Raw genomic sequence first — 14,192 nt, forward strand, 5'->3', positions numbered from 1 at the left:
AATAATTTAACAATCCAATTGATCAAATATTTAATTATTATTTTTGAAACTATAATTTATCAATTACCCAACTATCTTTATCACAACTTAATTGTTTTCCTTTCATCACCTTTGAAAGACCAAAATAATCATAATCTCAACCATGCCCAAGATTGGAGAAGAAAATTATTTATAATGAAAATCAATTGAAATTTTTGTATTTTTAAATTATTTAATCTTTATATAAAATAGTTAAAATAAGTTAAATGAGTTTAAAACGAGATATAAAATAATTTATTTATTTTAAAATATTTTTTTTATTTTACTTTTCCTCTTTATTTTTTTACTCATTTTCTCTTAAATTTTGGGAACCAAACATGAATTGCCTTTATTGATATTAAATTTTTACTTGCATTTCTCTTAAATTTTAGGAACCAAATATGAATTGCCTTTATTGATATTAAATATTGAAGCAGGAAACACAAGAAAACATGAGTATTGACTCATAAAGTAGACAAAATTTATGAGAATCTTGCCAATATCCTTAGGAAGAGATCCATGAAAGTGGTTATTACTAAGATCAAGGGAAACAAGAAAGGAGAGGTTGCCGACTTGTGGCGTAATAGTTCCTTCAAGACCCATGTTAGAGAGGTTGATTGCAGAAACACTTTGTTGAGGAGCGTTGCAAGAAATTCCAATCCAACTGCAGTGGGGGCTTTTGGTAGACCAATTTGTTGCCAAAATACCTTGGGAATCATATGTAATATGGGTTTTCAAGGCAATAAGTGCAAACTCATAAACCAAATTGATGGACAACACCATGGGTGCGAAGCAATGCACCCAAAAACACACTAAAACATAAGATGAAAAAAGATGCATCTTTGCTATGAGAAAGTAAGAAGAAAAGATAGTTGATAATGGTTGAAGGAGACGATGAGGTTTGTAAGAGCAGATGTTAAAGAAGGGAGACTAGGTGGTGGGCAACAAACATGTTGGAAGAAGTGGATCAAGGAGGTGGAAAAAGACTTAAGTGGAGTCTCATCTAAAGTGTCAATCTTTAAAAGCATTGGTTATTTGGCTTGGTAGTCTCACTTTCGGTGCCACTCATTTTTTAAAAGATTGAAACCTATTTAATAATTTAATAAATTACTTTAACAACTTTTATATAATTACAACTCAATCATGAGTGTACTCAAACTAAACCCATGGTGCCCTAGTCCATATTCCATAGGAGACTTAATTCCACTTGCATGTAGAGCTGTCTACATTTTGTAAATGGATTGGTCATCCACTATCCAATACAATTATTTTGCCTCTTCGTCTTTTCAAGGAAAAAGGATAAAGAAGCAAAAAAAATATATAAATTTTTATCAAATTTGATTTTCTATGGTATTTTTTATCCCATAACAAACAAGAGAATTTAAAGGCCTCTTCACCCATGTTTTAAAAAATAATTCTCAAAAACAGATTTTTAAAACTGTATTAAAAAGTTTTTTCAAAATTGAACACAAATATTAAATACAATCTTCTAGGCTTATTCTCTATAAATATATTATATACCTATGTATAATAAAAAAAATCAAAATAATTTTTATTTTTTAATTATTTCTCAAAAACTATTAAATAAAAAACAACAACTTAAAACACTTTAAAAATTATTCTAGAAAAAACTTGTTTCGGAGCAAATTCTAAAAAATAAACTTGTTTTTTCATCAAAAGTTTGTTAAACTCAATTTTTAAGTTAAAATTTTGTTTTTCTTTAAAAATACTTTCCAAATAGAGCCTAAGATTTCTTTACATTTTCTTTTTCTTTTTCTTGTAATTTTTTTTTTTAATTCTGACCAAATATAATAATAATAATAATATAATTGGAAATTGGAAATTGGAAATTCTAGTATTGTGCATTTATTAAATTAAAATACCTTTATTCTTATGATTTAATTTAATAATATAAAAATATAAAATGATATTATGATTTTTAATTTATTCATATATATTTTAAATTTTTATAATTAATTTTAATTTTAATAATATACAAATTATACATTTATAACGTTATTCAGCCATACTAATTCAATCACCACCAATCCCATTATTTTCATTACTTTTTGCTTCCTGATTTTTATTGGTTTCTTTCTCTTTTAATAATCGCATTGACTAGACCCTCATTTACTTTTTATATTATATTATATATCTATAAAACGTTTTTTCTATCATCCTTCACTTTCTATTATTACCATTTATTTATTTATTTTGCTTTCTCTTCATAAGAAAACTCCATCCGTCCACATGAAATAGTTGGGAAAGAAAAGAACAAGGAGACCCATCTATACATTTTAATTTTAACTTCTTCTGATTTTTTATTTTTATTTCATTCCTTCACTTGCCGTGAAAAGGAAGCTAACTTTAAAGGACAATAATTCATTAGGTGAACCCACATCAAAGGAAATGAATGTCACGGATTTATTTGCGTCTTCACCATAATTGTTGTTAGGCAAGTTCATAATTACAACATAATCACAATTGTCCACCCAAATATTCTCGAATAAAAGAAAGAAAAATTTGTAAATTAATAATTTCAGAAAATAATTTCCGATATACCCTCTAATTAATGTTATAAAGATAAGAACACCATTTTAAGTAATTTAGTACTTAATTTTGGATCAAAAAGGATTTCATCAACAAACGATAGATTATAAAGTTTTTCAATAAAAAGGAATCTTCAAATCTTCTTTTCCTCAAGAAATCTTTAAATCTTCTTCTCTTCTTAAAGAAATCTCCAAAGAAAAGCTACACAATAGTATTATCTTCTCTTCTTAAAAGGAGTGAATATGTATTAACTTCTTTTTAATGAAAGTTTTTATTTTTAATTCCTCTTTAACTCATACTAAATCCATCAACCTTAATTGTGCTTGGAATTCTCTATCTTAATTATACTCAAAAAAATTTATCCACGTTTTATAAATTAATTGAATAACATGTTAAAAGTTTATACATTTTGATTATGAAACATAAAGAGGGGTGAATATCTAATAACTTTTTTGGTACAAATTTTTGTTTTTAATTCTTCATCAATAATTAGAAAGAAAGAAGAGAAATCAACGATTTTTATGTGGAAAAGCATCTATGAAGTCTTTCAAAGATCATATAGATATAAAAATAACAGGATTAAAGACTGTAAAAGAAAAATATACAAATTTACGTAGTGGATATATATTATCCCTAAGTTTTATTCACCAATACATATACTAGTTTTCAAGTTTGCAACGCAGCATGCATGTGCAACCAATAGACTATCTCAATACCTGAAAGGATACATATTTTTCTCACGAACCCAAAGAATGAGACCTATAAAAACCTAGGAGTGTGAGAATGTAGTAAAGGCTAATAATCTCTTTTTCAAATTTGCATCAATAACAAAAACAATTTTTAGGCATAATATTTATATAGGGATGAAACCCTAGTGGATAGATATGTAATTGAAGTTTCCAAAAACCAATTCTTAAAACAAAATTGAGAATTCAAAATTGGAAAAATATGCTTCAAACACTCAAGCTTCCCTTTCTTGAGTGCTCTCAAAGCGCTTAAGTGCCAAGTATGAGCACTTGAGCATTAGGTTTGAGCGTTTGTCCGGTTTTTAATAATCTAATAAAAATATTTTAGCTCAATTAAAATCCTAAAGTCCACCATATCTTATAATTGGGAAAAAAAAAATGAAGCAATGTGACTAAGGACATAGAACAATTAGATCATGGTACAAATTAATAGAATAAAGGATTTATAACTTTTCCATTGAAAGTAAAATTAAGACATATATGTATATTAGAGTGGAATAAAGCAGAATTAGGAATTATTAGAGAAGAATAGTATTATATGAATTATCGCAGTGGAATAACGGATTTATGGGTGTGAAATTAAGGATTATTGGAGAATCATATATACATGAAGTCTTACATTTTCTAGAAGTAAGTTCCAAACCTATAAACATGAAGATTTACATTTTTTGAATGCCATGATTGAACCATTGAATAATCATCAAAGAAGCCAGACTTTTCTAACTCCCATCCAAATTATAATTCGAGAGAATAATTTTCTGCATGACCATTGACCAAATAGAAAGTTTGATACTTCCTACACATCATCGAATGCATGGACTATGACTAGAGTTGCTGCTACTGTCTCTCGTTGGACATATTTACTCAAAACAATTCAACAACATTTGAATGTGTCATAATGCAATTGGAGAAATGTAATAAGAATGAAGAAAGAACAAAGTAATTGTTGGGTAACCCGGTGTTGTGGACCCTACAATGACAAGAACACCCTCAACCTCTTTTGGAGAAGTGGGTTAAGCCGGTCAAGAAGGGGCAAAAGACCTAGTCTCGAGTCAAGTCTCATGCAGTGAATAAGGAATTATTAGAGTAGAATAAAGCAGAGTTAGGGATTATTAGAGAAGAATAATATAATATGGGAGCATGATACAAATTATAGGAGTGGAGTAATGAATTTATGGGTGTGAAATTAGGGATTGTTGGAGAATCATATATTCATGAAGATTTAGGACCCATTTGGTCATGTTTTCTTAAACTTCTTTTTAAAAATTGTTTTAAGTTCAAGAATAAAAAATAGTTTTTAAAAACAAGTTTAAGAAAATATGGTCAAATGGGTCAATGTTTTCCTTTTATTTTTAAAAACTAGTGGCAACAACTCTTGTTCTCTAATGAATGTTCTCTATTCTACTTTATTTTAAAAAATTGTTTCTAGTAAACAATGAAAAAACAATGTAATAAATTTTTAAAAACAATTTTATATTTTTAAAAGTAAAAAACTGTTTTTAAATCACACAGTCAAACAAACTTCTACATTTTCTGAAGAAGTAGTTCAATCCTATATACATGAAGATTTAAAGCTTGTTTGACGGAGTTTTTTAAAACAGTTTTTAGTTTTAAAAAATAGAAAACAAATTTAAAATTTTTTTATATGTTTGGTAATTGTTTTTAAGTTACAATTTTCAAAAACAAGATTCTCTATTGTTTTTGAAAACTCAGGCTTGGGGTACCTGAGGTTATGGGCAGAAGACTGCAGAATAGCACTGAAAGAAGTGTTTGAGGTGTAAAAGGCCGTGGGTACTGGGACAAGAATCTCGGAATTGAGACACATTGAGCAAACTTTTCCACAGTAGGACCTGAAGCTAATAGCAGAATGAAAAGTAATGGAAGGATGGCAAGTTTTTTGTTATTTTGTTTTTAAAAACTATTTTTTAAAACATCTTATCAATCACTCTCGTTTTTTAAAAAAATTAAAAAAAAAAAAAAACTGTTCTTTTTCTGCATGACCGTATACCAAACACAGTTTGATACATGGATCATGACCACAGCTGTTGCAACAACTGTCTTCCGTTGGACATACTCAAAACAATTCAACAGCTTTTGAATATGGGGCTCCCTAAAATGACAAGAAAACCCTCAACCTCGTTCGGAGAAGTGGGTTAGGCCGGTCAAGAGAGAGCACCTACAGTGCAGTTTTCCAAAAGGGGCAAAAGAGCTAGCCTCGGGTCAAGCCTCATGCAGCAGAAGAGTGCGGCCTACGGTGCCCTAGTCCACGTTCCACAGGAGACTTAACTCCACTTGCATATAGAGGTGTCTACCTTTTGTAAATGGATTGGCGAATTTATGGGTGTGAAATTAGGGATTGTTGGAGAATCATACATTTTCTGAAGAAGTAAGTTCCAAACCTATATGCATGAAGGTTTACATTTCTGGATGCCATGCTTGAACCATTGGATACTCATCAAAGAAGCAAGACTTTCCTAACTCCCATCCAAATTTTAATTCCAGAGAGTTATTTTCTGACTGACCATCGACCAAACAATTCAACAACATTTGCATGTGTCATAATGCAGGTGGAGAAATGTAGGGAGAATGAAGAAAGAATAAAGTAATTGTTGGGTAACCCTGGTGTTGTGGTCCCTACAATGAAAAGAACCCCTCAACCTCTTTTGGAGAAGTGGGTTAAGCCAGTCAAGAAGGGGCAAAAGACCTAGTCTCAGGTCAAGCCTTGTGCAGTGAAGAGTGCCGCCCATCACGGTGGCCTAGTCCACACTCCAGAGGAGACTTGACTCCACTTGCATATAGAGGTGTCTACTTTTTGTACATGGACTGGCCATCAACCATCCAATACTATTCTTTTGCCTCTTCTTCGTCTTCTCAAGGAAAAAAGGATAAAGAACTAAAAAATGATTTTTAAAATTTATTTCTCTTATTTTCTCGTTCATGTAAGAAACAAGAATTTAAAATATACAAAGTATAATCAAATTTGATTTTTATGGTATTTTTTATCCCATAACAAATAAGAGAATTTAAGGGCATCTTCCACCCACGTTTTTTAAAAAAATTCTCAAAAAAATAGATTTTTAGATGGATACTAAAAAAAAATGTCAAAATTGAACACAAATATTAAATACAATCTTCTAGGCTTATTCTCTATAAATATATTATAAACCTATGTTGATAAAAAAAAATTTCAAAATATTTTTTATTTTTAATTATTGCTCAAAAACTATAAACAAAAAAAGAAAAAAAACCAACAACTTAAAACACTTTAAAAGTTATTCTAGTAAAAACTTGTTTTCAAAGCAAATTCTAAAAAAATAAATTTGTTTTTTCATCAAAAGTTTGTTAAACTTATTTTTTAAGTTAACAAAATAAAATGAAGCCAAATATTTCTTTACATTTTCTTTTCCTTTTTCTCGTACTTTTTTTTAAAAAAAAATTCTAACAAAATCTAATAATAATAATATAATTAAAAATTTGAAATTCTGATGTTGTGCTTTTATTAAATTAAAATACTATAAAATCAAGGTAAACTATTAATAAGAATATATTATAGGTTGGGGTAATGAACCATAATTGTGGTAACATAACTTCATGATTTAAAAGATTGGATTTAGGTTCCCAATTTTGACCTAAGTTAATAAATTGTTGTTAGGCAATTTCATAATTACAACTGTACACCCAAATGTTCCTAAATAAAGAAACTATGGAAAAATAGTAATTTTATAATTTGAGGGAAATAATTTCCAATAACAATGACAAAAACACCATTTTAATAATTTAGTACTTGATTTTGGATCAAAAAGGATTTCATCATATACAAATTTTCTGATAAAAAGTAATCTTCAAATCTTCTTTTCCTAAAAAATATTCAATTCTTCTTCATTCTTAAAGAAAAATCTGAATCACTTTGATTCTTGAAGAAATCTTCAAATTTTCTTGAAGTATACAAGAAATCTTAAGTTTTCCAAAAATTTTTCAAGAACTCTCTAAATTTTCTTTGATCTTCAAATTGTCTCCTTGAAATTTTTATTTTGATATTATCTCTTGATTTTCTAGAGATAATTATCTTATTGATTATCATAATTATCATTTATTTTAATTATAATAATTAATTATCGAGAATAATTATTTGTGGACTAACATTTTTCACGTGTGTTCCATTTGATAGTGAGACTAGTTTTTTATTGTGAAAAAAATAATTTTTAGAAAAGATTTGGAGTAACCACTTATTTTTGTTTTATTTTTTATAGAAAAAACAAAATAAGAAAGAAAACCCTAAGTATGACTCTTAAAAAAAAAACAGGTCTATGAAAAACAAAGTATAAATTCGGGGATCATGTTATATATAGGAAAGATACGATGGTAAGTCGTAACACCCCTTTAAACCCTAAAATCAGGTCACTAATAATAAGTTAAGGAAATGGTTAATCTATGGATATCGAGCAATAAATACAATATACAATAATCAAGATATGGATAGACATATAATCAAATATGAGAATGAATAGAAGGCGTACTTGAGCAGCTGACTAAGTGCTTCATGAGAAATTAGGTTAGTGTATAATAGCAATAATAGCAAGCATAAAATATCTCATGCATGTCATAGAACCGAGCAAAATCAATCGATATCCAATAAAAAAAAAATTAGAGATGTTGGGCTCCACTAATGCCCGATTTATTTTTGTATGAATTAATTCTATAAATTCCATTTTGCTGATGAGGAGGAAGGATCATAGGAATTTGGAGAAAATTCAATTACCGTAGAATTATAGAATTTATTCATTTTTATTAAAAATTGAGAAAATCATAAAATTAAGAAATTATTTAAAAATCAAGAAAAATAAAAGAATGCATGCCAGAAGGAAATTTGGCAACAAATAATTTATTAAAATCAGGATTTTATTATTCTAAAAGAAATATTAAAGAAGAATTTTAAAAGAAAAAGTTATGTGGAGATAAATTTATTGAAAATAGGGTGTAAAATCAATTTTAAAGCATGAAAGAAGGTGCAGTATAAAACCAAGAATCTGCACAATTGGCAAAGGCACACGTGTGCTTGAAAATGGCACACCAAAAGTGGCCATGTAAACCATGCAAGAGTGGGTCCCAGGATGCCAAGGTGTTGTTGATTGCAGCTTCAGGGAAGAGTGTGAGCTCTCCAATTCTGCTATCCGTGGTCCAACAAGTCTTTGTATTGCTGAGAAAAGTTTTTATCCGCCGAGTGCAGCTGCATGACATAATGCTTCCAACAAGAGGAAAGTAGCAACACTCCAGCTTTGAGAACTTTTGAGCGTCATATTGAGAGCAGCCATAATGCTCTTTTATCAACAGCTTCTGGATGACAAGAACCCACTTCTGTTTCAAGTTAACATCATCACTTATGTTGACATCAGCAAAACATTTCTCCAATAGTGGTAGAAATTCAAGAACATGGGCATTAGATAGTGCATTCTAATCAACAAACCAAACTGGAGCTCCTACACTTCAATGCAGATATCATCTAAGGGTCCCTCATACAAGTTCTTAGCATGCACTGAAGTGGCCATGCATTCTTTTGGGAAACTGCAAATGCAGCTTGTTCTGGAGCCATGTTGTCTTGAAGAATCTCTAAGAAGATGGCCATGCAGCCATGCAGAAGTGCGACCTTCTGTTATCTAGCCTCCACACTAGGATGTCTCAGCTACATTAAAGCTGGACTCTTATGTCAACTGCATTCATCCCAAAAATCACAAACAAGCTGCACTCTTGGACCACCATAGATAGTGAAGTACGGTGTATATAAGAATTTTTTTTTTTTTTCAATATTCTAAATTTTTTCTATATCTAAGTATTGCTAATAGAATACTAATAAGCATATTTATAAATAGAAGCTGAGAAATCATTGCAATAGCCGTAAGAAAATCATGTTGAAGACTCTACCCCGAATAAAAAACCATATACATCTCCTCTCCTATACCGGAGTGTGCATATATATATATATATATATATATATATATATATATATTTAAATTAAAATTAAGAATCTAAACACCATTATCTAACCTATTGGAAAAAATCGAAATTGGTAGAGGAATGTGGTCCGTTTATTGAACACCGTTATCTAAAACCACCTCTCCCATCCAAAATCTCATCTTCCCTTTGTGTGTTTAAAAAAAAAAATTAAAAAAAAGTCTATTTCAACAAGCTTTACCAAGTCTATTTTTTTGGGAGGTCTTTTTCTTCATTTTTAATTTTGTAATATATATGTATAAGATTCTTTATATTATAAAAATAATAATCTTAATAATAGAAGAAGTTTCATTTTTATAGTGTCATTTTTTCTCCTTATAAAATATTTGATAATAAATAATATAATGTTTGAATTCTCATTATATTGTTAGTTGTGAGTTTATCTACTTAATGCTCTATGTTCAACATAATAAATTACAAACATCTTTCTATATATTTATACTTCACTCTAACATTTTCAATTTCCATATTGGTTTTCATGCAATAAAAGGACATTTATCCTCAATGACCACTAATAAGGTATTACATCTTAAATATAATATTCAAAATATTAAGTTTTAAATGTGTACTACAATTACTAATTTAACCAAAATAATCTTAGTTGAAGCTACAACTTTATAGTCCATAATGGAGTGCTACAGACAAAGTTAATCCGCCAAATTCTATGGATGATGCTCAAAAATATTTTGACAAAATAGAAGAAACAATGGTTTATTTTCTTAACTTATAAAAACTAATTCATTTTTATCATGTATTTATAATAACTCTAATTTCATATTTTTACATTAATCAAGAATACAATTGCTATATCTTTAGAGTTTGAATTGACTATGGTACGTATCTCTTTATCGATAATATTACACAAATTAATCTTTATACTATTCTTAGTTGGGTAAAACTCATCAAAAAGACGATGGGATGTCGACTTTCTTAACACGAATATCCTATATATTCTATAGCTTATTTCCAAATAATTAAATTGAATTTTTATAAACAAAATCTATCTTCCCACCAATTCATTTCAGGAAAAAAAAAATATATGAAAGAGAAGAATTTTATATTAGTGAGGTAAGTATATGTTAGTATCATTATAAATGAATGTTAAGTTTCATCAATATTACCATTTTCTAAGTTAAATTTAAAATAATAAAACTTTTCTTCAATGCAAATTATGCAGTTTTTTAAACATCAAGAGAAAAATGAACGATATATATATATATATTCAAAAAACAATATAAGGTAATATACCCTTAACTTAGATAAAAATGTTTTGCACATATTTTTTAAAACGTTGTTTTTCTATTTTATTTAATACCTTTTCAAATATGTGTTACTTTTATGAAGGAGAAAAAAAGGAAAGGAATATGACCCAAACTATTGCAAAACAAACAAGTAGTTAATGATCATTATAATAATGATTCCTCCAAAGTTTTACAAGAAGACAACTAAGTTAATTGTTTAAATGATACATCACAACAATGGTTGATTATAAAACATATAGATTATGACACAAATATGTTCATTGAAATTTTATATTCTATCTATTTTTCTACAAGTAAAATGTCTTAAAATCATAATAATAAATATTGATTTAAATAATATATTTCAAATAATGATGAACAACAAATTCAAATTTTTAAAAACAAATATATGACCTTTAAGATGGATTTCATACCTAACTTAATTACTTAATTATAAAAAATATAAAGAATTTAAAGCAACCTAAAACATCATCTTACATTACAATAATATATTACATATATTATCTATCACTATAATCATATACAATAATATATTCCATATATATATATAATTATTATTTATGGATTAATTAAATTATAGGTATGCTACATCATTTTATATATTATTTTAATCAATGTAAAATTATTTATAAATAATTCAAACCAAATAAATTATAATTCATTCACTAATTACCTTTCTAGACGTTCTTTATCCCCTTCCATTAATCTTATATATCAACATCACCTATCTACATACACACCTTCACATGCATCGCATGTGCTTTCTAGACAAAAACTCATAATTTTCCCGACATTCTTTCAACTTGAGCACTTTTAATTTGAAGATGAAGCCCATATATAAAGTTGGCTTTACTCGATAATATTAATCTTCAATACTCTAATTAGGTTGGAAGCAGAGTTGTCACATAATTGAGATGGATTTGTCAAAATAGTTTGGAGTTTCACTTCAAGTATGAGCCTGTTTGAATAAGTGATTTTTTTTTCTTAATCAAATTCTATTAATTTATTCCATATTTTTAGTATCACCAATCCTAAATTCTTTAATATACTTTATGAAAGAATTATTTATCATATTTTCAATTCCTAAGTTGAAGTATTAACAAGAAATCTAAGTTATCTCAAATATTTGATTAAAAAATTAATTTGAGTTCAAATTTGTTGATTACTATATATGTTAATTTGATGAGATGGAAACTTTTTGTTTATAAAAATATAACCGTAGTTAGCATTGCCTTTGTGATTTTATTTTTAGGAAAATTTGTTTCCTTGACAAATCAACTATAAATATTATCTCAAAAGCTAATCTTCATTCTTTTTTTCTTTTTTCTTTTTTCTTTTATAACATTGTACTGGTTCGTTGTTGTTGTTTTTTTTTCCAATTTGAGATTTTAATTCTCACATATAAAAAATAAAAGATTAAAATTGTAAGATTTCTCAAAATTGTTTGAATTCAATTATAAATATTGATCATGTCATATCTTTGATTGAGTAAAGCAAACACCCTTTTTACTCCATTTTTTCAACAATCAATTGTTATCAATTTATATTAAATTCTTTTGAAACATAAAACATATTTGGAAAAAGAAAGATGTATTTGAATATCAATTCCCTAATTGTTTAATCCGCACATGTCAGGATTTTGAAATAAGTCAAATCCAACTATGCATACGTGTTAAGTATAATTAGTTTGTAGTTAGAAACTAAGTTTATTATATTATTTAGTTTTTTATTATTAAAGATTGTTATCTATCTAAATTAGTATTATATATGAAATAAAGTTCAAAGTTGTCATTTACAATATGAGTCTTTCATAGTTATTTCCTTTAAATTTTATATTCTATTTCCGTATCATAACTTGGTATCAGTGCTTTCTTGACTAATATAAATGGCAATCGATCAACGCAATCCTGTCCCTACTTCAATCTCATACATTAAAACTTCTCATTTTGTGAATCCTCAATCAACCATTGAAACTAGTACGATATTGCAATGGTATCAACTGCAATTCCTTTCTCTTCTAACCTAAATCCTATTTCAATCAAGCTTGATAGGAACAACTATGGCTTTTAGAGATCTTAAATTCTTCCAGTGGTAAGAGCCCACAAACTTGATGGTTTTCTCATTAGAACCAAAATTTGTCCACTATGATCCATCGAAGTTAAGATTGAAGATTCAATTCAGGTCATTCCAAACCTTGAATATATGAAAATTGGATTGTGTTTTTATTAATTTCTCATGAGTTGGTTACTGTCATCCATCTCTGAATCAATGTTAGACATGTCGTTTGTTGCATCAACTCTACTGATATTTGGTCTACCCTAGAAATGCTTTTCATCTCAAAATCCAAAGTAAGAACCATGCAACTCTATTATATGTTGCAATCTTGCAAGAAAAGGTTTCCTTAACATCAATGACTATGTTCTTAAGATGTAAAACATATTTGATACTTTCTCAGCTTTTAGAAAAATTATTTTAGATGATAATTTGACTCTCTATGTTCTTGAAGGTCTTGGATTAGAATATGATTCTGTAGTAGTGAAGATCGACTTAAGGAATGACAACACCTCCTTATAAGAAGTGAAATTCCTCCTCTAGAGCCAAAAACTGTGTTTAGAGTAGTTAAATACTGTTATCCATCGATATGACAATTTCTGCAAATTATGCAGGAAAGGAAGACTACACCTACAATATCAGTTAAAACAAAGGTAATTTCCAAAGAAATTACAACCAAAACACACAAAAGCATGAATTTCAAGATTAACAATGTTACCACTAAGCAAACTAGGTCACATAGCAATCAAATGTTATCACAAATTTGATCTTAATATCACTGATACAAACATTAGTCAGAACAACAATTATACAACTTGTTAGGCCAACAACCCAAATCAAAATTCTCAAGCATACTTCGTTAGTCCAAAAACTGTGAACGATCCTTCTTGGCACATGGGCAGTGGTCCAACAAATCATGTTACTTCATATCTCAATGGCTCGTCTCTCAAGAATGACTACGAAGGCAAAGGCAAATTAATAATAGGTAATGGTAAAAAATTATCTATTTCTCATATAGGTTATTGACTTAAATGCACAATCTAAACCTCTTCATCTCAACAACATTTTACACATTCCTCACACTACCAAAAACCTATTGAGTATATCATAATGTACCAAAGATAATAATGTGATTGTTGAGTTTCATCCTTATTTTTGCTTTGTCAAGGACAAAAATATGAGTATCTTACTTCATGAGAGACTTAAAGATGGTATGTAGCAAGATATTAGCACTACCATATTTGTCATCAATAAGATGCAAATCGTCCTCATGTTTTCTTGATTCAAGTCAATTTCGTGTTAGTTCTACCTACACTTCTGCCACTAGTTCGTGTCAAAATAACAATAAAAGCAAAATGTTTTATTTGTGACATAGAAGATTTTGTCACCCTTGTATTATAGTTTTATCTCATTTATTAAAACACCTTTATATTAATTTTAATTCTACTATGGACCTTTCTTTTTGTCAAGCTTGTTAATTAGGTAAAACTAAACTAATCTTGTTTCCTAGCTCAATTAGTAAAACTTTTTCTCCCTTTGAACATGTATTTTTCTA

This window comes from Vitis riparia, chromosome 10 (genome assembly GCF_004353265.1).
Source record: "Vitis riparia cultivar Riparia Gloire de Montpellier isolate 1030 chromosome 10, EGFV_Vit.rip_1.0, whole genome shotgun sequence".
NCBI classification, from domain to species: Eukaryota; Viridiplantae; Streptophyta; class Magnoliopsida; order Vitales; family Vitaceae; genus Vitis; species Vitis riparia.